General features: G+C 40.1%; 1 long non-coding RNA gene across 1 annotated transcript; it reads right to left on the bottom strand.

The window, feature by feature from the left end:
* Window positions 1-1,294: 1,294 nt before the first annotated feature.
* Window positions 1,295-24,512, bottom strand: LOC134737230 (uncharacterized). The gene is made up of 3 exons (XR_010121919.1): window positions 24,421-24,512; window positions 21,497-21,609; window positions 1,295-1,424 (listed from the first exon to the last, which is right to left on the bottom strand). It is a non-coding gene; the product is annotated as an uncharacterized lncRNA (long non-coding RNA).

Raw genomic sequence — 24,512 nt, 5'->3', positions numbered from 1 at the left:
TCATGGTTTCTAGTGATATTCTGGCAGAGGGTAGATAGATTCCAGATGTTTCTTTTGGTCAAAGGATGAGAACAAAAGCTATTGCTCTGAAAAATCAGAGGCACCTGGCCCAAGACACATCATGGAATAGTGGAGAAAATATTAAGTGGAGAATGAAAAATTATTGATTTTCACCAGTAGAGAAATGTAGTAGAGACTGCTACAGACTTAAGTTGCTTAACTATTCTGAATCTCAGCTGTTAAGATTAAAAACTAGGGAGTCTCTACAGGCCTCTTCCAGCTGGAAAAGTCTAAGGTATAAATTTATTGTTAATAGTAGCGGTTATTATTCTTCTTACCGTTTATTTATACCCCACTTTGGAACATGAAGTGTTTGAGGTTGGCCAGGTGCAGTGGCCTGTGTCTGTAATCCCAGCACTTTGGGAGGCCAAGGTGGGTGGATCACCTGAGGTCAGGATTTAGAGACCAGCCTGGCCAACATGGCAAAACCCCATCTCTGCTAAAAATACAAAAATTAACCGGGTATGGTGGCGCATGCCTGTAGTCCCAGCAACTCGGGAGGTGAGGCAGGAGAATTGCTTGAACCCAGGAGGTGGAGGTTGCAGCGAGCCGAGATCGTGCCACCGCACTGCAGCCTGGGCAACAGAGCAAACTCTGTTTTATTATTAAAACTGTTTTTAATAATAATTATAATAATAATAAAGTGTTCGAGGTCATGGCTTAGAGAAACATAATTCACAACTGGATACAATAAGTAGATAAATGGGTGAAAGGAAGACTAAAGTAGTTAATTAAAATAAAGATTAGTGCCACTTCACTGATATCAGTATTAAGATGCTCTGAAGTACTGTCTACAGGTAGCACAAGGTTTTACTCAGGGGAAGATCTAGGTCTTCTTGAACTTTTATGTCCATGGGTGCTGAGATCCCAAAGTTCAATTCTGTAGGGCACAACCACACCAATTTATTCTGGAGGATTTTCAAACGAAGTATTGATAATTGCCTGTGGTAGTATAAAATAGTTTCCATAAGGATATATGCAGGTCAGCTAATTTAAACCATTTAGCTCTTTTATAAAAATCAGATATAGATTAGTGAGAAAAATATAACCCTAGATAATAGAACAATTTGATTTCGTGTGGAGAATTGACAGATACTTGCCAATTAAACATTGGAGGACACTTGTCAAAAATGATTATTTGGCTTTAAAATTTTGATTTTCAGCTCATTCTTTTTAATGAAAATCACATGGAAACTCAATACTGATTTTTGGTTTTATTTATTCTTAGCTACTTGGGAGGGTCATTGCCTTTAAGCCAGCATGTAACCCCAGGAGCAATGAAGGAGACACTGTCTGGTTGATCAGTTCAAACCTGATGAGCAGTGAGTTCACAGATAATGCAACCAAATCACTTGATTATCCACCTGAAAACAATGAAATAGAGAAGAACATTTAGCTGTCTATATTTGGTAGCAGAAGAGCCATTGTTCCTGCATTTTAAGTATTGCCTTTATATCATTAAGATCCAAGGCAAAGAGAAAGTGGCCAAAAACCCACCACCATTTTACGTACTTAAAATTTGATATCTAGTATATACATGAATAACAATGAATCTAGAGTGAATTCATACATAATTAGTTTCTGTCCACAAAGTCAAAGGTTGAATAGCTATCAATGAGAGTTGCAAATCTGCTGCATCTCTGAGTTTCTCAAAAGATGATACATTGTGTAACAATCATCAACCATGGAAGAGCCCACCTTCTTCCTGTGTAGGATATTGGCCTAAACTTACAATTTATTGCCCCAAAAAAGAAAGTGACATGAAATTTGGAAAATATATTTAACAAGCCAGTAGATTCATAACTTGCTGAGATCCCAGGATTTTCTTCAAAGAAAAGTGATTGCCTCAACTTTGGGTACCTCCAGAGTAAGGGTGGGGGCCACATCTGTAGAGTTAACAATGGAAACGAAGAGTCAATGATCAAGACCCACCAGAAATAATCAACCTAATGAAATTCTAGTACCAGAAAAACAAAGATTCTACAAAACTCTGTCATTTCTTTCCGGAGAAAAACAGTCTTTCTAGATGCCAATCAGGATTGGGACTTTTATTATTGTATTCACTGTTCACCAAATTATACCAAGGAAAACCATATAATAGAATATGACCTCATTCCATTTCTACTTGTCCAAATCATATCTTACTATCAAAATTCCTACATTCAAATTTTATGAGGGTGTAAAGAGCTTATAGTGAAATTTAAATGAAATAAACACGTAGGTGACTATTTCCAAATTCTGTCTGCTGTGTTACTCCATCAATCCAGTTAGGAGTACTCTTAGCTTCTTGGTGATCTTCCTCAAAAAAGGAATAAGAGGGCAAGTCCCACAATGGAAAAATCTCATAGCATATGTGCCAGTCTGCCAACAATATATTGATAGGGAAATTTTATCTACTAAGATAACAAAGATACAGTTTCAAAAACTTCCCAGTCATGAAAAGTCACTAATGGAGCTTTAAAAATTCTCATTTCATTTCAATTTTTAAAACATTTTAAATCTTACCAATCCAGTCTTATGTCTGGTACATGAGGGACTGTACCATATAAAAAGTATGGTGTAATCTCTCGCCAGGATTAGTGAAGGGGCCTCCTCTACTGTGTTATATGTGGTATCAAATAGGCATGCTAAATGTGTTGGTAAGCAAAGAGGGTAATCATAATAATTGTTGGTCCTGCAGGAAGTGACTCAATGAAAATTACCCCCAAATTTGTTTTAGGTACTACAACTTAGGACCTTCATATAGGATGTTTCATATGTATTATCACATTTAATTCTCATGGCATATACGTGCATAGGATCATTTTGCAGACGAGGAAACTGAGGGAAGAATGTTTTGTAAATTTAGTACACATTCTCCATGTCTGGTGTAGTCTCTTTGAAATAAGAAAGCATTTCTTAATAATTATTTCATTAAAATTTAATATTAAAGCTTTTACTCTCTTAGTAGTTTATAGTTTGTAAAAGTTAAATCACCTGTGTTTTCTCTTTTGAATAGTAAATGGTATTGGTTTTTTGTTGGTTGAAATGGTTACCTACTTCAAAGATATGACTGTAATAATTTTACAAAACATTTCTAAGTACAATGTAGCTGAGAACTGTTTTCATATTTCCTATGGTACAGCATGTTCTCTGATTTCATAATTTATCTTCATTTTCATAAGCAATATTTTCCTTGAACTTGTTTTCAAAGGAGATTGCAATTACTATATGAGTTTTCAATGAGTTGATATTCATCCAAATCTGATGTCTCAAAGAAAATTGCATTCTATTAAAAATGTTGGGGTATCTCAACTCTTTGCCTTTTAGCAACTGTTTGGCAAAACTCTCACATTCCAAATCTCTACAGAGCAGTCTCAGGAGATGAACGTGTCTTGCACGTGATTTATCTTTAGGGATATAAGAATCCAACTTTCAACAGACTAAAACCCAACTGAGGAATGATGTCTTTAAAGTATGTGTCAGACAACCCTTCAAAAAAAGAAAAATGAAATGGATAAAAATCTCTAATACATTTGGGAAAATATATACTCTACTATACTTTCCATATGGTAAGTGAAGGAATAAATTACATTATTGATTAACATATTTTCTAGATGAATTTTATCTTCTCAGTCCTTCTAGAGAAGGTTATTACTAAATAGTTCTATATCAAATAACTGGAAGTAATAAAAATTGCACATGTCAATTGATCACAGATGCCTTTAGGATACCCTTGTGGAAAACAAAGATAACCACATGGATTTCATGTACTTTTCATTTTTTTATTATTATTATACTTTAGGTTTTAGGGTACATGTGCACAATGTGCAGGTTTGTTACATATGTATCCATGTGCCATGCTGGTTTGCTGCACCCATTAACTCGTCATTTAGCATTAGGTATATCTCCTAATGCTGTCCCTCCCCCCTCCCCCCACCCCACAACAGTACCCGGAGTGTGATGTTCCCCTTCCTGTGTCCATGTGTTCTCATTGTTCAATTCCCACCTATGAGTGAGAACATGCAGTGTTTGGTTTTTTGTCCTTGCGATAGTTTACTGAGAATGATGGTTTCCAGCTTCATCCATGTCCCTACAAAGGACATGAACTCATCATTTTTTATGGCTGCACAGTATTCCATGGTGTGTATGTGCCACATTTTCTTAATCCAGTCTATCGTTGTTGGACATTTGGGTTGGTTCCAAGTCTTTGCTATTGTGAATAGTGCCGCAATAAACATACATGTGTATGTGTCTTTATAGCAGCATGATTTATAGTCCTTTGGGTATATACCCAGTAATGGGATGGCTGGGTCAAATGGTATTTCTAGTTCTAGATCCCTGAGGAATCGCCACACTGACTTCCACAATGGTTGAACTAGTTTACAGTCCCACCAACAGTGTAAAAGTGTTCCTGTTTCTCCACATCCTCTCCAGCACCTGTTGTTTCCTGACTTTTTAATGATGGCCATTCTAACTGGTGTGAGATGGTATCTCATTGTGGTTTTGATTTGCATTTCTCTGATGGCCAGTGATGATGAGCATTTTTTCATGTGTTTTTTGGCTGCTTAAATGTCTTCTTTTGAGAAGTGTCTGTTCATGTCCTTCGCCCACTTTTTGATGGGGTTGTTTTTTTCTTGTAAATTTGTTTGAGTTCATTGTAGATTCTGGATATTAGCCCTTTGTCAGATGAGTAGGTTGCAAAAATTTTCTCCCATTTTGTAGGTTGCCTGTTCACTCTGATGGTAGTTTCTTTTGCTGTGCAGAATCTCTTCAGTTTAATTAGATCCCATTTGTCAATTTTGGCTTTTGTTGCCATTGCTTTTGGTGTTTTAGACATGAAGTCCTTGCCCACGCCTATGTCCTGAATGGTATTGCCTAGGCTTTCTTCTAGGGTTTTTACGGTTTTAGGTCTAACATGTAAGTCTTTAATCCATCTTGAATTAATTTTTGTATAAGGTGTAAGGAAGGGATCCAGTTTCAGCTTTCTACATATGGCTAGCCAGTTTTCCCAGCACCATTTATTAAATAGGGAATCCTTTCCCCATTGATTGTTTTTGTCAGGTTTGTCAAAGATCAGATAGTTGTAGATATGCGGCATTATTTCTGAGGGCTCTGTTCTGTTCTATTGATATATGTCTCTGTTGTGGTACCAGTACCATGCTGTTTTGGTTACTGTAGCCTTGTAGTATAGTTTGAAGTCAGGTAGCATGATGCCTCCAGCTTTGTTCTTTTGGCTTAGGATTGACTTGGCAATGCGGGCTCTTTTTTGGTTCCATATGAACTTTAAAGTAGTTTTTTCCAATTCTGTGAAGAAAGTCATTGGTAGCTTGATGGGGATGGCATTGAATCTATAAATTACCTTGGGCAGTATGGCCATTTTCATGATATTGATTCTTCCAACCCATGAGCATGGAATGTTCTTCCATTTGTTTGTATCCTCTTTTATTTCATTGAGCAGTGGTTTGTCATTCTCCTTGAAGAGGTCCTTCATCATGTACTTTTCTTTAAAAAGCACTTAGCCTTTTGTCAACTTTCAGAGAATGAATCAAAAGAGATGTGTTTGGTAATGTTATAAACTTTCTCTGCTAGAAAAGCTGCCATACAACTCTGAAAATCTTAAACCACAAAGTACCAATCTTTAAACAAAGCCTCTTTCCTCCAAGACTTCTCAGTTCTTCACTCCCAAGTACACGTTTTTCTCTCAGAGACCATCAGTTCCTCAAGCCTTCTCATTTCTCCCAGTTTATTGACAGCTTCACTCTCCAGTGCAAGGCCTTCTATCTTTTCCTCTCACTTGCCCTGTAAACCCTCAATAATGGCTCAGTTTACTTACTCATCTGTCTCCATTATTTATGTTTTTATTTGCTATCATTATTTTTAAAGAGATAGGGTCTCACTATATGGCCCAGGCTGGTCTTGAATTTCTGGGCTTAAGTTGTCCTCCTGCCTTGGCCTGCCAAATTGCTCAGATTACAAGTGTGAGCCACCATGCCTGGCCCTCATTTCTTTTGAAATTTTAGAGCTGCCAGCTCTGCTGGGGAAGTCACTAGGTCATAGCATTCTTCTTTGGAACCCATAACCTAGCAATATGCAAAATTAGAGGTTTTTATCTTTCTCCTTCCACTCGTATGTTCTCCTGTGCCTCTGTCCCATGTCAATGAAGGGTACACTGCCCAACCAGTGTATGAGTCCCTTGTATGGCACATCTAACCATTCTCTGAGACTTGTTGACTTTCTCTCTCTAATATGTCCAGAATCTACTTCCCTCTCACCATTCTTACTGCCATTGCTTTAGGACATTCCATCATTATTATTTCATGTTTGGATTGCTGCAAACATGTCCTACCTTGATATCCTCCCTCTATTTTTACTCTCTTCTAGTCTATTCTTCTTATTGTGATAGTCATTTTTTAAAAATTCTAATCTATTATGTTGCTTGTCTCTTTAATCCCTCCATTGACTTTCTGCCACAAATAGTATAAGAACATGTGTGTCCCTTAATATGACTATCAAGGTCTTTTGTGACCTGTTACCCGCTTGCCTTTTTTGACCTATATACTACAGAATTATTGCAGTTTTCTAATGGTAAAATTTTTTTTGTTTTTTCATACTTTTCCCCCTGTGTTTGAAGTGCCATAATCAATGTTCTTCATCTGTAAAATCTACGGTAGTTCCTCTAAGACAGCTAGACGCTTCCCCATTCTGAATCCTGACTTATCTTCTTACCTTAATCTGGGGTTCATATTTCTCCTGGGTGCTTCGTTAGTACCACAGCATATCACCATGTATCAATGTTATTTGTCCACCTTATCTGCCAGATTACATGCTTTTTAAAAGAAAGGGTAATGTTCAGTCCTTATATCCCCAGAATCTACCCAAGAGTATGCCACTTCTCAGAAATGTTTACTGAACAAATAAATGAAGAATTTATTAAAAGAGTGAGCATATGAATGGATGAATGCTCTCGAAGGACTCATGTTTTTCTCCAGGGGAGAGGCAAGGGCTAAAAATAAGAATAGAAGATTTAGTTGAGTAATAGGCTAACTGCTAGGAATATAAAGGCATATTACTGTAACATTCAAGAATACAGTAAGCCAGGTGCGGTGGCTCACACTTGTAACCCCAGCATTTTGGGAGGCCGGGTGGATCACGAGGTCAGGAGTTCGAGACCAGCTTGGCCAACACAGTGAAACCCCATCTGTACTAAAAATACAAAAATCAGCTGGGTGTGGTGGCTGGCGTCTGTCATCCCAGCTACTCAGGAGGCTGAGGCAAGAGAATTGCTTGAATCTGGGAGGTGGAGATTGCAGTGAGCTGAGATCATGCCACTGCACTCCAGCCTTGGCGACAGAGCTAGACTCTGTCTCAAAATAGATAAATAAATACATAATAAAATAAAAAAAAATAAGGAAAAAATACAGTAGCCCCCCCACATCCTTATCCATGGGGCATATGTCCCAGGACCCCCCAGTGGAGGCCTGAAACTGAAGATAGTATTGAAGCCTGTATAAATTATGCATGATTTTTTTCCTTCAGAATTTCACAGGCAGAAGATTCATCCTTACCATAGATTTTAGCAACTTAAGCAGGCAATTTTTTTTTCTTTTCTTTTTGAGAACTTTTCCTTTCTTGCTTAAAGAAAGCAATTTATGGCTTCTTTTTTGCCATATCCAAACAGCCAGCATCACTAATGTTGTGCTTTGGGGACATTATTAAGTCAAATAAGCATTACTTGAACACAAGCACTGTGACACCAGGACAGTTGAGCTAATAACTGAAAGGGTTACTAAATGACTAAAGGCAGGGTGGTAGCATCTATAATGCAGGTTCGCTGGACAAAGGGTAGATTAATATCCTGGGCGAGATGAAGCAGGACAGTCTCAGATTTCATCACACTACTCAGAAATGCATGAAATAAAAAACTTATAAATTGTTTATTTCTGGAATTTTTCCATTTAATGTTTTCAGACTGCAGTTGGTGTCAGGTACCTGAAACTACAAAAAGTAAAACCACGGATAAAAGAGAACTACTGTATAGGTTTGGAAGCCAGATTCCCAGGGTTCAAATCTTAGCTCTCTCTGGCCTTATTTTCCTTATCTGTTAAGTGAGACCAAGAATAGTACCTACCTCTGGGTTCTTGTGAAAGTTCAATGAGGTCATATGTGTAATATTCTTAGATTTTGCCTGGCACAATCTAAGTTCTCAATCAAAGTTGGGTTTTATTTTGTACCCTTTCTTGACAGCCCAGACCTCTACTGGACATAACAAGAGGCTTGCAGGATTTGTTTAAAGTCAAAACATTTTTTTTTCCCAGATGACTGTTTGGAGATTACCTCAAATAAATGTTCTGTAAGAGGCAAAAAGAACAAGTTGCAGTTATGTTGGGTTGTTCAGTTGGGGAGCCAGTGTTAGTTAAGAGTGTGAGTCAGCTACACACAACTAATGGAAAGTGCTTCAAGCCAAAAATGCGCAGACCCTGACTGCTTACAACCACATTTATCGCCTCTCTTCTACAAGCCCTTTATTTGCTTGCTCAGGATGTTATTAATAGAATAAAACAAGGGACAATAGCCAGGGACCTCGTTTTGGTCCCAGCCATGCCACCAATGAGTTGTGTGACTTGAATCAACTTGGTTAAATTTGGTATTCTCTATTTCTATAAAATGAGAATTAGATAATTTCCCTACTTACTTCAAGGAAAATAACATATGAAACTATTGAGATAGGAGGGCTTTATACTCTTAGGCACTTGACTTTAAGACAGAAATTCTGCCCAGATTTGTATAACACCTTTCTTTCTTTTTTGTTAGAGATTAAAAAAAAATCCGTAAGTGTACCTCATTAGTGTCATCTCTCTGTCCACCAGTGCTTGCTCTCTTGGTGGTTATAAAGAATGTGGAGAAACTCCACAGGGCTGATTTGGGCAGGGGCTGGAGTTAGTTGCATCCAGTTTCTAAGTGTGCATTGAGAACTGTTAAGTGCCAACCTTCTTGATAGGTGTGCAGAATATGGTAATAAATAAGATAGGATGCAATCCTGGGAAGCTCACATTTATTGAGGAAGCCCTGGTAACTGACCTATGTGTTTTGAAGACCATAGGTCTGTGAAGACGTTTATTTTATCTCCCTCTAGCAAAATAAAAACCGTTTGTAAATTTGTTATAAAACAGTGCACAACAGAATTCAGACTTGTTAGCATATTTTAATTTTTTCTATATCAAAAAATGGTGATTCTTAGTTATGAGATGAGGTCAGTACAGGAGACCCACAGCCTCTAAAAAAAATGTGCACCCTCAGATATTTTGGACACAGATAAAATAAACCAAACACTCTGTATTGACGATAATCAGAATCAATACAGATCTAATGAGATTAGCTACCTGAACCAATCAGTTGTGGCCACAGAAGCTTGTAAGCCTGCTGTTGGGGAGTGAGGGGCATATTATATGTGGCTTATCTAGAGGCCAGGTGTTCCCAAATTCAATCAAGATGGTCAGTGTCCTCCTGGAAAATATAACTGTATTCTAACTGATAGAAATAAAACCATCATCTTTGCAATTATAGTGGAAAGAATGTGAGGTGAATTACAAAATAATGGAAAGGTGATGATTTATGATTTACACTAAGTAGAGGAAAATGCAAGATTCTGTGTGCCTTTTGAGGACTGCCCAAGAGAGGAATGTCCTGATGTTCACAAACACCATGTCTGATAGTGATATGGTTGCCAATGTAGAGGTTTTTCAAGAGAAAACTGTGCGTGCAGCTAGCCAACATAAATATTCTTGACTGCTCCATGCATATTTTTCACTGGAAATTAATAAGTGTACTGAAACATCTTTGTGTTGTACTCCTTTATAGTCTTTTAGAACTTTTAAAAAATATCCTGACTTTCTGGCAGACTGACATTGGGCAAGGTTAGTGAATCTCCTAAATGCTTAGTTTCTTCATCTGGAAGGCAGAGATAAAATACCTGCCTCAGTGTTGTTATGGAAATTAAATTAGCAATACATCAAAAGCACTTTTCACCGTCACTAATGCATGGGCGGTACTCAACTAATGGTAACTGTTATTATGAATATTACTGTAGCTTTGGGTAATTCCGAGAAATCTCTTCAGGCATGGGTGACCATTTTTTTTGGGGGGGGGGTACAGCATCAGGCAAATAAATGTGTATGAGTGTGTGTCACATCATGCAAATAAGTGTATCAGGGTGACATCACACCAATAAACAAGACTTTGTTTAGAAATGGTGCTATTGATAATGATTTCTGATTGATTTGTAGAAACAATATTGCTTGGTGAAATAAATGATTTAAATATGGGTCTGTGCTGTTCTGTAGGCCCCAGGACCCCCCAGTGTTTAGACAAGATGGGGACTCAGTAAAACATAAATTCTCCTTGATTTATTTCTCAGTCAGCCTCCTGGATCACTAGTCAAAGAAAATGAAAATACTGGTTTATATCCTCATGCTCAGAATTTCCATGTTGAATCTTTCACTAAAAACCAGGCTTTTACGAATGTTGACAAAGAAAAATTTAAAAACTGTGTCAAGGTATAGTTTATCCTTGGTAGGACATCTGTTTTGTCACTAAGCCTGGGCCTTTACATCCTAGCCAAGTGGGTAATGAATTAGCTATAGAAAATAGTCATTAAGAGACTCTTTAAAACACTAAGAAAGAATACAAGCTCTGGAGTAAGCTTGCAGGGATTTGGCTTTTTCATTTTCTAGCTCTGTGATCTTGAGCAAGATACTTGAGCTTACTGTGAAATGAGAATGGTAACAGTTAGTACCTAACCAAGAAGAGAAAAATAGTGCTGAGAATAGGGATGCAGAATGTCAGATGAGGAGGTAGTGGAGGACTTTTAAGTAGGATGGTCAGGGAGGTCTTGCTGAGAAGAAGACTGAAGATCTGAAAGAGGATGAAGATGAAGAATGCAGAATTGTCTTGGAAAAGAGGATATGAGTCAAAAGGAGCAGAGCAGGTACAAGTGTCCCCAGGAGAGAACATGCCCAGTATGACGGAGAAAGATTGTGAGCAGTCTGAGATGAATTCATAGAGTACATGGAGGAGACACGTGTGAGGTCATTGTAGTAACTTTGAGTAAGGAAGGCACTGGGGGGTGTGGAGGGTTGAATTGTGTCTCCTGAAAAGACATGTTCATGTCCTAACTCCTAGTACCTATGAATGTGGCCTTACCTGGAAATGGAGTCTTTGAAGATGTCATCAAGCTTAGATGAAGTCATACTGAACTAGGCTGGGCTCTAATCTTGTGACTGCCGTTTTTATAAGAAGAGGGAAATTTGGACACAGACACAGAGAGGGGAACACCATGTGAAGATGGGAGCAGAGATTGGAGTGATGCAGCTGCAAGCCAAGGAATTCCAAGGAATTCCAGGATTGCCGCTGGAATCTAGAAAGAGGCAAGGAAGGATCCTTTCCTGGAGCCTTGAGAGAGAGCATGGCCCTGCTGACACCTGGATTTCAGACTTCTAGGCTCTAGAACTATGAGACAATCAATTTCAGTTGTTTTAAGCGACTCAATTTGTGGTGCTTTATAATGGCAGCCCTAGGAAAACTAATACAGAGGATTTAGAACACATAAGCTTGCTCCTATGACTGGGTTGACAATAGATTACAGAGGAGAAATACTGGAAGCAGCAAAGTCAGTTAGAAGCTATTACAATAAATCAAGCAAAAGATTGCATTGCTTTAGAGTAGAGTAGTGGTGAAAAATGATTGCATTCTGGATATTGTCAAAAGGTAGAGTAAATAGCTTTACTAATGAGTCATATATGGGATATGAAAATAAAGGAGGTATCCAGGAAGATTCTAAGTATAGAGGAATGGAGTTGACTCAACTGAGATGAAGAAAACTTTGAGTGGCACAGGTTTGGGGCAAAGATCAAAAGTCCAGTCTGGGGCAAGTTAAGTTTGAGTCATCAATTAGAGATCCAAGTGGAAATGCTAGTAGGCAACTGAATACCTGAGTCTGGAGTTCAGGACAGTGTTTAGATTGGTCTGTTTTAGTTTTAGTTTGGTCTGTTATAACAACATACCTTAGACTGAATGGCTTATAAACAATAGAAATTTATTTCTCACAGTTATACTCTGGGAAGTTCAAGATCAAGGCACCAATAGATTCTGTGTCTGGTAAGAACCCATTCTCTGGTTCATAGGCATCTTCTTTTTGCTGTGTCCTCACATCGTGGAAGAGGCAAGGAAGCTCTCTGGGACCTCTTCTCTAAGGTTCTTAATCCCATCCATGAGGGCTCTGCCCTCATAACTTAATAACTTCCCAAAGGCCCTACCTCCAAATACTATCACATTGTTATGGGGTCTTCGGGGTGTTGCTTGTCTGTCTGGAAACCTCTGTGGCTGGTGGTGCATTTGCCTGAGTTTTGCTTGGGCCAATTGGGCTCATTCCACTTACTCAGCCTGGCAGGCTGTGCTTGGTTCATGCTACTGGCCTGGATCCTAGGCCTGTAAAGGGCAAGTCAGGCATAGAGCACTGAGGGGTGTGTGAGTGAGTGTGGGGTCCAGCCACTGTGCAGTCAGACACACCGGCTGCTGCAGCAGGGTGGGCAGCTTCAGGTGCTGGCATGGGTGCTGGCTCATTGAGGTTGTGGCTGGACCATGTGCACTGCAAGCTGCTTCCCCAGCTGGCACCAGGGAATATGGTGGCACCCAGAAGCTTTGAGATGTGAAGAACTGCAGGGCCCCAAAGAGGAAATCATAGCTCTGTTTTGGGGAACTCCCAGGTCTGGGCTTCCTGAAGGGCTGCAACTCTTCTCTCCTTCTCTTCGCCTGCAATGTTACAAACAAAGGTCATGTCTCAGCCCTGTTTGTGTTACAGCTTATTTAGCCTCACCATTTGGTGTGTCCCAAGTTCTTGTCCTGTGATCAGGAAGAATGAGGTATGCAGACAAATGGAGGGTGAGCAAGATGAAGAGGAGCTTTATTGAGTGATAGAACAGCTCAGAGAAGACCCACAGGAGGTGTCTCCTTTCAGCAACTGGGATGTCCTGATGAGTGTTCAGCTTTCAGCAGAGAGGGTAGCTCTTTTCCACAGGCAGGTTGTCCCAAGAAGTGTGCAGCTCTCAGCAGAGAGGGTAGCTCCTCTCTACCATCCCATTGGTAGACCATCCCATAGATGACCCTTTCTGGTCATCTCATTGTCTGCAGCTCTCAGCAGTGAAGAGGCCCTGGAGTGGGTTGCTCCTCTCTGCAGGCAGGTCGTCTCTTCATCTCCCAATTATTTCTCCATCCTTTCTTCCAGTCTGACTGAGTCAGGGTTTTTTAATGGGCCTCAGAGAGAAGCAAGTGCATGCTGATTGGACGATGGGCGGCCATTGGAAGGCCTAGGGAAAAATACCACAAGTTCCTCCTGTGTTCTGAGGGACTGGAGGCCTGGCCTCCAGGCTTCAGGCCATCCCCAGTTTGAAGGTGGGGCTTCACCAGGGACCCACCCCCTTCTTCCCAGGAGACTCTCTGCCTCCTGCTACCATTCATGGTGCCCAGACTGTTCATCTCAAGGGGGGACCTGCAGGCCAGTGCCAGGCTGTTCTCATCCCCACACCCCCTGACCTCCCTTCCATGCTGGTCAGCACCCAAACTCCAGAGGGGGCTGAGGTGGCAGGAGGCTAGCATGTCAGCACTGCCTCAAGCATGTGCACCCCCAGCTGGACTGTGACGGTGCCCAGGCTCGGCTCTAACCTTGCTCTGAGATTGGAGCTGGCACTGAGAGTGGGGAGAAGCCAGGGAGCAGGAGCAGGCACCTTTGAGCTCGCAGTGGGGTAGGGAGACATTCCTGGGCCCCCAAGAGTGCAGAGATGCCTGGTCTGCAGCCACAGCAGGGAGGCTGCAACTGCGTCCGAAGAGCTCCTGCCACACCAACCCTGGAGGGTCACTTGTCTCTGGCTCCTGGGGCTCTGTGGAGCATGCAGTCCCTGCCAAGCCTCCTTGCAGCCTAGGGCAGGAGCTACGGGTCCTTGCTGGGCCTGGGCCATCGTCCAGGGGAGGGGTGACATTGCTGCAAGTTCTTCCCATGGCCCTGGCACTCAGGGGCAGCCTGGGTCTCCCCATTGCCTGGATTGTGGCCCTGCCCAGGGGTTTGCTTCCAGGAGCAGATCATGGGCCCCGGGCCTGGACTTTGGGGGCATCAGGCTTGGTGGTCACCTTGATGTGGGGTGGACCCTGGGGACACAGCCCCAGGCAGCTCCACAATGAGCCTCCTCCGGAGGCGCAGGAACGTAACACCTTTGGTGGTGTGGGTGTGGTGGCTATGCTGCTAGTCTGGTCCCTGAAGCAGGCAATGCTCCCATTTCCTGCTCTGTGTTCAAGCCTGGCACCACCCCAGGCCCAGCTCCACCTTGGGGCCCCTCTCGGCCCACCCCATTATGCCCAACCATGTTGCTCCCCCACCAGCGGGTAACTTGGCCCGCCTCCATTACGGCAGCCCCCAGGGTGGTGAGCTCCAGGGGGCTTCCAGGGGAAGACTCCAGTGACTGTCTGCCTCCTCCCCAGGCCCTCCCTGCAGCAGTGGTGGGCCAGTGTAGTGATGTGGGGCCAGGGTCTGGGGCAGTGGAGGCTCCAGGCCAAGGGGAAGGTCCTGCCCGGCTGCACAAGGGTGGGTGTGGCGCATCCCACTGCCACCACTGCTGGTCCCACAGCAACTCCTGCCACCACCGCTTGCGCCTCCTGCTGCAGCTGGCGTGATGGCAGCAGCCACTCTGGATGGCCCGCTGCTGCCATCAACACTGGTGATTAAGTTTCAACACATGCACTTTGAGGGGATGCAAACATTCCTACCATACCAAGGTACAAATTGGGGAATCATCAGCACATAGCTTGTGGAGAATTAAAGGAAACTAAATCGCTTCACTAAGGGAATGAACTGGAAACACTTCAGAGGAGAAAATAGTATTTATGTATTACACATCTTTATTGCTTGTCTACATTTCTTTTTTAATTGTCATAACAACTTTGTGAAGTGCAGATCACTTTTACCACCTGGAACCCTTATCCCTTAATTTCTCCACAGCTGATTTCTTCTCATTTCTTATGATCTCAGCCTGATTCCCATTTTCTTAAAGACATCTTCCAAATCTATTTATCTAAAATATGTAGTTTCCTCTTTCAACCATGTTATTTTCCACCCCATACACTTTTCCTTTATGATGCTCATCACCACGGGCAGTGTTTTCTTTCACTGTTTTCTTATGTATTGTTTGTCTCTTCCTCTAGTCTATAAGTCATGAAGGTTTGGCCTCTCTGCTTTTTTCAAAGCACAGTACTGGCATCCTATAGGCACTCAACAAACATGTTGAAAGACCAAATGGATCTCAATTTATAGATAAGGAAACTCTGAGTTAGTCAACAGCACAGCCTAGAGTTTTTGACTCTTAATTATGTCAAAAGTCCTCTAAATTGTTCATGCCAGATGGTAGTTCTGATGACCTATTGCTGCATAACAAACCACCCAAGACTTACTAGTTTACAGCAGCATTTTATTATTATTTCTCATGATTCTGTGGTTTGTTTAGGTTCTGATCATCACCACTCACTTGGAACCTCCTATGTATTTGCAGTCAGATGGTGGCTGGGGCTGGAGTCATCCAGAGGCTTGACTAGGCAGGACATCCAAAATAGCTTCTTCATTCACATGTCTGGTACCTGGGCTTGGATGGTTGGAACAACTCAGGCTGTGTCTTTCTCTATTTCCATGTGGCTTCTCACGTGGCTAACTTGGGCTGTTTTATAACATGAAAGACTTGGAGTCATCTTCTTACATGGCAAGTGTCTTCCCTCAAAATAAGTGTTCCAAAGGAACCCCAGTAAAAGCTGCAAGGTTCTCTATAAACTAGCCTCAGAAGTCATGCAGCATTACTTCCACTGCATTCTGTTGGTCAGTCACAGGTGAGTCACAGGATCAGACTGACCTCAAGCAGAGGGGACTATGCATGGGATTTGCATACCAGGAGGCATGGTCCATCTTCAGAGACTAGCAACCATAGTGATGTCCTCATTAAGAGTCTGAAAGTCAACTTCTCCTCTCCTTCCCTACTTCCATCCAAGTTAAACATGTACATTCTTGATATGATTTGGCTCTGTCACCACTCAAATCTCATCTTGAATTGTAGTTTCCATAATCCCCACATGTCATGGGAGGGGCCCATTGGGAGGTAATTGAATCACAGGGTCTATTACCTCCATACTGTTCTTGTGATAGTAAGTTCTCACAAGATCTGATGGTTTTATAAGAGGCATTTCCCCCTTTTTCTTGGCACTTCTCCTTGCTGCCACCACGTAAAGAAGGACGTGTTTGCTTCCCCTTCCACCATGATTGTCAATTTCCTGAGGCCTCCCCAGCCATGCTGAACTGTGAGTCAATGAAACCTCTTTCCTTTTTAAATTACTCAGTCTTGACTATGTCTTTATTAGCACTGTGAAAATGAACTAATACAGTACTTCAGGTCAGACATGCTTTAACTTTTCTGTTTTCACGAAAGCTAGGAATACCCTACCTACTGGAAACATGGAATCCTAGAACTAGAATCTTAGAGCTCCCAGATCCAGAATCCCAAAGGTCACCTAGACCAACCCGATGCCTTTTAGGTAATCTAGAGAAACCCTGAATGGAATAAATTCAGCAAATTGAGTGCTATTTTTGCATTGACTTTTATTATAAAGCTGGAGAAAACTTTGGAAAATACTTGACCCAAAAGTGAATAAGGCCATTACAGAGAAAATATATATGTATGTGTGTGTGTGTGTATGTGTGTGTGTGTATGTGTGTGTGTTTATTTGTATATGTATGTGGTTTTATTTCTGTATATAAAAAGATGACACCTTAGTAAACATTAACAATAGCATAAACATTGTAATACTTACTTAAATAATCTAGTCCCTCAAATAAAGCTCACTTATTTTGTTCATCGTAGCCATCTTCATAGACATAGAAATTTGACTATTTTTTTTATCAGTTTTAAACTAAATTAGATCTAACTTCAAATTTTGTTTGTCATTTAAATCTTTGTAAACTTTTCTTTTCACTTGACCCCTCTGGCCTCTTTTTGGGTAGCATCATTTAGTGTAATCTTGATGTTGATGACAGAATACCAGAATAGAAGACAGTAATAGCACAAACAGCCAGTAATCAAAATGTTCACATCTGGTTAGTAATGATGATCCCAATGCAAATTGAACAAAGAACATTATATAATGGATACTGAGATACTTCATTGCCTGATAACGGGAGGATGCCTTCCAAAATTAGTAGGTTATTATTTTGAAGAAGTGTTCTCAAACTAAATATGTATTTTATAAATGATGAGTGCATCTTTAGTGTCATCAGGAGTCTAAGATAGTGTCTGAAAATGTATTGATCATTTTTGTGTGATAGCCAGTTGCTGTGTTTTAGGTGAGCATATGTCATAGAATCACAGAGTAGGGTACCACTGGTAGAGTGCAGACCCTGCCAGTCCCTATCTGTCAGCCACTCTCCCTTTTTCCTGCTAAGAGAATTCTGGTTTGGTTCAGGGTGGCAAAGTGCCTGGGTGAAAATATTTGAAATAATTACATACGGACTCTCCCAGCCTTCTTTATACTTTGAGTTAGCCATGTGAACACAGTTCTAGTAAATGATATTTTGGAAGAAATACTTTTCTGACCTTTCTGCATGAAAGGTCAAATTCTTGTTAGGAGAAAATTCTTCTCCTCTTTTCCCTTCCTCCTTATTTCTGGCTGGAATGTGAGCAAGAGATCTGGAAGTACAGGATCCACCTTGCAGCCATGAGGTATGCCTAGACTTTTTGCAATATAAGGCAAATAAACCTCCTCTTCTTTAAGCCACCCAACCATTGTGTTTCTAATATTGGCAACTGTATATATTTCCCATTTATACAGCAAAGCAACAGAGATAAATTAATTCTTAACTTGATTCCCTATTTCCAGGCAAATGAAATTTGAGCAAAATGTTAAGCAAGGTGGCACAGTTCCCAATGCAGTTTGCCATCATGCTCACCACTCTCTAGCTATTACAATAGCCTCTAACTTCACTCCTTGCCTTTAATCTTTGCTCCCTAAAATCCACTCTCCACAAAATTAACAGTTTTTTCAAGGTACGTAATATTGCTTCTCTACTTTAAGCCCTACTGCTTTTCTACAGCAATTAGAAAAAAAATCTCAAAACCTCTGCAAAGCCTATGAGTCTTGGCTGTTGGATGCTCTTTTCCTCCTGGATCTGGTTCCTCCTTCCTCCCTGACCTCATCTCATATTAAAACACTACTGTGGAGGCCAAGCAGGCTGTGCACAGCATGTTGCCAGAGGTTGCCACCCATGTTAGTTCAGGGAATTAGGAATAGCCATTTATAGCTATCTAGTACTGCTGATCTTTCTGAGGCTGATTTATCATTTCTGTTTTTCTTTCAGGCACAAAAGAAAAATGTGGTAAATGGTCACTCCCTATCTCTCTATAGTGGTTTATATTAATGTAGTCATCTTCTAGAACTATTACTTTATTCATATTTCATGTGGGATCAAATGCTGGGGTACAATGCTAAAATTAGATAAAACAAATGTATAAATGATCCAACTGAAGAAGGCTTATGGAGCAATAGACAACTTTACCATTTGCAGTACCTCCTTATTTTCTTCCCAATAAACATGGCACACGTGCTTGGTCTTTTGTGAGGAGGTTATCTTTGCCCTTCAAGAATCTAATTTAATTATCTAGTGAAGCCATTTTAATCTTTGAGAAAGGTAGTTTGAAATTGCTATACCCTTTATGTTTCTATAGTTAATATAGCAAGCATCAGTGGAAACAATCCTCCATTTGGCAGCCCAATGAGAGTTGAAACAGACATCTGTTTCCTGCCCTATTGACTCTACAGAAAACAGGTATTTTCTATAATTTGCCAAATTCAAGTATCCTAATTCAAATTTGTCAAAACCATTTGCATTTCCTAACTGTTCAGAATTTTCATGGCAAAATAAATCCATAGCAAGCAAGGGAACAGTTATTTTACAGTTTTCTCTTTGATTACAAAACAAATGCCCTAAAAATCTGAACTCCCAGGACTACTAAGTTGGGAGGAGTAAGGACAGCTGAAAAGCTCTGTGATGTGACTGGTTTCAGGTGTCCAGAGGAAAGACCACTAAAAATAATCAAAATATTATAACTTCCACATTTTCTCCTCTACCCCATTTGAAGAAACATTTTAGCACTCTCTGTTAAGAGAAAATGCTGTGTCTTCCTTTCTTCCAAGTTTTGATTTCCAGGTGTATTCAACTATGATTTAACAAAGAGAACATGTTTTTATCATGAATTTAGTTCATGGTGTCCTGCTACTCTGAAATACATAGTTGCAGGGTGATTGTCTCTGACCAGTGAACTTTTAAAAGAGATTTTCCTGCCTATTTTAGTCTTTCTTTGCTATCTTCACTTAATCCATCTCCCTTCGTGTAAAGAAACGGTATGCATTAGGTACATGTATGGCTTTGTGTTATAATTTCCACTTTTCTATGTGATTCTTCCAAATAAGGGGAAAATGTAGAGATTGAACGTAAGTGATTTTGAAAGAACAATTCATTTTATTCACTCAGGACAGAGAACTGTCTATTTGATTACATCATTGTAGGGCTAAATTTCTAGTAATTAACATTCATGTAAATTGAAGTGCGGTTAGAAAAAGAGGACATTTAGTAATAATGAATCACAGTTTATCTGCAAGAACCAGACCACTTAGCTGGCTCTTCAGGGTCACTGAAAATGTCTGTCTCTTCTTCCTGACCACAGTGCAATCACCTGGGGAGTCTTCTTTTCTTCCTTCTGTATACCCAGAACCAGTCTTGTTGCCTGCCAGTTATTCACTCAGTCCTTGCTGCGTGTCCAGCGATAATATGTAAGCAGATTGTATACAGTACCAGCCATTCCTAGTGCTTCTCTGTATCCTCTCTTTTTTCCTTTGACCACTGTCACACTGACAGTTTTGTGGCTTCCACCTTCCTTACCAGGGGCAGCCTGATAACACCTTCCCTCAGGCCTGCAGGGTTGTACCACTTGCTTCTTGACCTGTGTCTTCTCTGATGTGAGATGTTTCCATAACTACGAAGTGAGAGAGAAGTCGACGCCCATGGGGCTACTCTTGACCAAATGAAGATAGAAGATGATGTGCTTTCCTTGTATCTCTTGGGGAGACACTTTTGAGAGCATTTTTATGGATTCTTCAGAAGTTGTTCATAGTGGTGACTAATTCCATAACTTATTATAGTATTGGCTTTTCCTATTTTCCTGTTTCCCTGAGATCACTTCCCAAATCTCCCACCTGTTCATAAGCCTTTATCTCATGCTCTGTTTTCAGAAGAAACTAGGCTAAGACATATATATAGCATATTATATAATGTAAGATTCACTGTACCACTAAGAGGCAGGTTCTATTATCTACAGCCTTCCCGTTATTCCATGAGCTATCTGGTATCATTCCAAAACATCTATCATCTATTAAATTAATCAGAATTGGTCTTTGTTGCTTGCAACCCAAAGATATCACATGAATAGAGCTATATGTACTAACCAAAACAAATATATAGTTTTTTAAAAGTAATATCTTGTCACTCCCCAATGATTTGTTTAAATTCAATACTTTAAGTTCTGTCTGTGTAAGAATATTGCTGTCTACTGCATCGTCAGATTCCACATGAGTTCTCAGCCTCTTTCAGCCCAGCCAGTGTGAAGCCAGCAGGATGAGGCAGTGTCACCTGGTGCTCCTGAGGACATGGGCTCCTGAGTTTGAATGCTGACTCTGCTACTCACAAATTTGGGCAAGTTATTTAGTGTCCCATTTTCCCCATGTGTGCAGTGAAAGAAGTAATTGTGCTTACCTTATAGAGTTACTGCAAAGGTTAGATAAATCAACACATAAACTCTTTTTGTGTGTGTGTAAAAATATTACTATTTCTTTAAAAAGAGTCTGATCATGCCCCATGCACCAAGTATCTATTCCAGCAGAGGTTTCTTACCTGGCTCCCAGTACTAGCTTTATCCTTTCTGGCCTTTTATTTCTCTCCTTTGTACTCTGTGTCCTCAGCCCTTAGCTGGTAAACTCAACATGAGAGAGGCTGCCATGTGTTCACCAAATCTCCACTTCCTCCCCCTGCAGGCCACAGAGCTAGACTGAATTTCCCAGCCTCTAGGCTAGGGTGCTCACGTGTCTGAGCTGTGGTCAATGGCATGTCAGCAGAAGGGATGCATACTCCTCCAGGCAGGGCCTGTGAGCACTTCCCATGAGATCCTCTGAACTCTGTTTTTCTACCAACCAGCCTTTGTGCAGAAGATATGGTACCCAGGGAGGGCAGAGTCACAGAAGGGCCCTGGGTTTCTGAATGACTCTAGAGAACTCCACCTGCCAACTAGGAATATCCACATTCATTTTTATTGAGAAGTAAACTCACATGGGATGAGGTCTGTGGGATTTCAGGGTTTATCTGTCACATTATTGCCTTAGTTGATACATCCCAGAGGGTAGAGACCATGTCTGTCTTGTTCTTCAGCATCAAAGTTGTTTCTGGAATGTAGAAGACACTTAATATGTTTGTTATATCAATTAGTCACTATATATGTACCACTTCTATCACTTACTTCTCTCTACTAAGAAAATTTAAAAAGCCCCTTTCTCATGTATCTTAAATCCCATTCTAATGGGCAGATTCTATTTTCCAAATTGTCTATCTTCTAGAATAGAGGATGCTTCTCCAATTTTTACATACTTATGAACCACCTGAGGTTTGTGAAAATGCAGATTCTGATTCAGTGGGTCTAAAGTAGAGCCTGAGACTGTGTATTCTTAACAAGCTTCCAGATGCTGCTGGTGCTAGGGGTCCTGAAGCCACACTTTGAGCAGCAGAATCCCAGACAAGTAGTTTCCAAATAGCACCAGAACCACCTGGGGATGTTACTAAAATGCAACTTCCTGAATTCCCTCATTCCCTTTATAAGGGAATTTTGATATAGGGTCCAGAAATTTGCATTTACTAAGCCCAAAGAAGATTCTGATATAGATTGTTTGGGAATCCCACTATAAAAAACATTCTTCTAGATCTTTGCTTCATCAATTATCACCTCTTTGTCTGTGTTTTGACTTTTCCTTTTCCTGGGGAGTTTCTCTGAGACACATGTCCCTTATTTGTTTATAAACATTTACATAGCACTTACAATATGCCTGGCACTGCCCTGCGTGCTTCACATATATCAACTTACTTACTCCTCACACAAAACCCATCTTTTAACTTGTAGATGTTGCATAGAGAGGTCCGGTTACTTTTTCAAGAGGCTAAGGCAGTAATTGATTGAGCCAGAATTCAAAGCTGGATGATAGGCTCCAAAATTCTTGCACCCTGCTACTAGCCTATGCTATCTTATCCCTGGCATCTTCATGCTTTCTTGGAAAAAGGAGCAGCTCAATGAATTCATTTTGTGCAACTTCCTTCAGGCCGTTTGGTTTTCTCTTAATACCTGGCTACATTATCTCTACTGTTTGCTAGCGTGCAAACTTTTTGAGTTCTGTTAACTTTGACTATAGTCGCTTTGGAACCCATGTTTAACATCTCCATTAAAATCAGTTGAAAAATGAAAAAAACATAGTTGATATATTACTGTGCCTGCTTAATGTCAAATAAGTAATTTCAATTCAGCAATCTCCTAGTACATATTCATTATGACAGAGACTGACTGCTAAGAGCTGGGAAGAATACAAAGATATAGAAGATACCATCTTTGCCTTCAAAAAAAATCCTATAACATTGTTAGGAAGACATATTTTTAAACAATTTTTCTTTTGTTATTAGGTAGAATATTTTTAGTGTTATATGAGAAGTAAAAAGTGCTGCAGGAGCTGAGGAAAACAGAAGTAGCTTAGGTGGGGGAAAGGGAGGCTATATTTGGGGGATAGTACAGGAGCTATGTGGCACGCATAGAGCAAAGGGCAGATGTCTGAAGATGAGAAGGCTATGGGGGTTATCATTGGAAAATCCTGTGGTTTGAGACCAGGTGTGGGAATGTCCACCTCCTGATGGATATGGAATTCATTACACAGGTAATTGACGAGCTATGTCATTCTTAAGAATCAGTAGTTGACGTAGTGAAAATTGTGCTTAAGGAGCTTGTTCTTGAAAATGACATCTACATTTATGCAGTATCTGTATTGCTTCCAATGTTTTCACATGACATATAATTAAATTATTTCATTACATAAATAACCGATAAATTTTGTGACATATAATTAAGTTAATTAAATAATTAATTAAGTGGTCATATTGTCCAATGAGGTAAGTTCTAATATCTCCCTTTAACAAGTGTGTAACTTTTTCCAAGATAATAAAGCCAGTAGAGGCTAGATTTGAACTTGAATTTGTCTGTGTATGTGTGTGTGTTTTTTTTCCTGAAATACCTTGTTGAAAGTATATTAGACAAACAAAGAAGGAAAATTCCATATGAATATGCCTTAACCCTGTTGATGAAAAGCAAACAGCATTACAGAGAAAGATTTTAAAATATTTACAGGATTTACGTGATAAAGTTAAGACATGAGTAATTCTATTTTTTCCTTCATGTGACTTCAGCAATTTAAACAATTATTTGGAATTCTATTTTTTCCTTCATGTGACTTCAGCAATTTAAACAATTATTTGGGTGAGTCATATCAAATACTTATTCATTTTAGAAGAAAAGTGCTTTGGGGATAAAGATTCAGACATTTACAAATCTTCATTTTGAATACACAGACTCTGTAAACTCAGTGAAACCCTCCATGTGAAAGCATTGTAAAAGTTTTATTGTCTTATTCTTCAGAAAATGTTATTAAAAACTATTTTTTTTCAAATGGAATGAATGCAATAGATGCCTTGAAAAACTACTATTTATTCACAGGTTTAGTCTAACAGTTATTTATATCTTGCTAAGCTCTAATTGTGCTACGTCTAACACCTTATAATATTTAAGGGAAAATAGATGGAAAATAAAGTATGACAATAGAAGCTCTTGAAATAAGATGCTAAAGTCTTACTATAATTTTTATGATTTAATAACTATTGAACCAATTCTTATCAGCCCAAGAAATGAAGAAGGGATGGGTGCCTGTGTCTTACTCATCTTTATATCAGCAGTGCCCAACATAGAGCAGAACACATACTAAGTAATCAAAATCATTAGCTAATGACGACAGATTGAGAATTCAAGTCCTCAAATAGCTAGGGACTTTCCCATACCCACAAAGCTCATAAAATAACAGAGACATGATTCTCACCCTAGTCTTTGATTTTCCTTTCCACTGTTATTTGTACCCACTATGCTACTTCTGTAGGTTAATCTATCCACTTACCCACTCAACAAATTCCAATTGGTTGTCTTCAATAGACCAAATCCTATACTAGATCCCAGGAAGACAAAGATAAAAGCCATGGTCCTGTCTGT

Source organism: Symphalangus syndactylus, chromosome 7, assembly GCF_028878055.3.
Source record: "Symphalangus syndactylus isolate Jambi chromosome 7, NHGRI_mSymSyn1-v2.1_pri, whole genome shotgun sequence".
Classification (NCBI taxonomy): Eukaryota; Metazoa; Chordata; class Mammalia; order Primates; family Hylobatidae; genus Symphalangus; species Symphalangus syndactylus.
The sequence above is the reverse complement of the archived record's forward strand: the minus strand, read 5'-3'. Positions and strand labels throughout refer to the sequence as shown.